General features: G+C 42.8%; 1 non-coding gene across 1 annotated transcript; it reads right to left on the bottom strand.

Annotated features, from left to right (window-relative positions):
- Nucleotides 1-256: 256 nt before the first annotated feature.
- LOC149772066 (U1 spliceosomal RNA) lies at nucleotides 257-420 on the bottom strand. Its single transcript, XR_016417730.1, has one exon. It is a non-coding gene; the product is annotated as a U1 spliceosomal RNA (small nuclear RNA).
- Between the last annotated feature and the right edge of the window lie 257 nt (nucleotides 421-677).

Raw genomic sequence — 677 nt, 5'->3', positions numbered from 1 at the left:
AACTCCCGACCCATGATAAAATACTGGCAAGCTTTCTATGATAATCACATGGGCCAAATCCGAAACTCAAACACACGCAGACAGGTGAGATGGCCGCGATCCGTAATGGTGGGCTAATTAGACCACCCGGGGTACCCACCCCTTGAAAGAGCAGTGTAAGAAATAATAACATTATCGATTGGCACGTGCTAATCAGAGACATCCAGACTAATTTTGTCATAAGCTTGAGATTATTGGTTATTTTTAATTGAATTATCAGGGGTTAGCGCGAACGCAGACCCCCACACTAATAAATAACGACCCCGAGTCACCCACATTTGGGGTGATCGCAGGTTTCAGCCCAACCGAAGTGCAATGGAAAGGCCTCATCCTGGGGAAACCGCCTAGCTGATCACGGTACTCCCTGGTCCAGGTAAGTATGATTTCTTGACGTTTACTGACGTTTATCAACTGACATTTGTGTCTGGAGTAGGAAGTGTGCCTCTAAGTAATGAAAATAAATTAAAACGATTCAGGGCCATGGTACTGCTGATGTCTTAGTATTCCGAATAACTTTATAGCTTATGTTTCAACATTACAAAAGTAACTGAAATGTCTTCAAATAGTCCTTTATTTGCAATTTCAGTTTCTTTTACGGTGGATATATGCTATATAGGTTTGCTCGGACGGCAGGGGAT

The sequence above is a fragment of the Sinohyriopsis cumingii genome, unplaced genomic scaffold (genome assembly GCF_028554795.1).
Source record: "Sinohyriopsis cumingii isolate HCF-2022 unplaced genomic scaffold, ASM2855479v2 utg001517l, whole genome shotgun sequence".
Lineage (NCBI taxonomy): Eukaryota > Metazoa > Mollusca > Bivalvia > Unionida > Unionidae > Sinohyriopsis > Sinohyriopsis cumingii.
The sequence above is the reverse complement of the archived record's forward strand: the minus strand, read 5'-3'. Positions and strand labels throughout refer to the sequence as shown.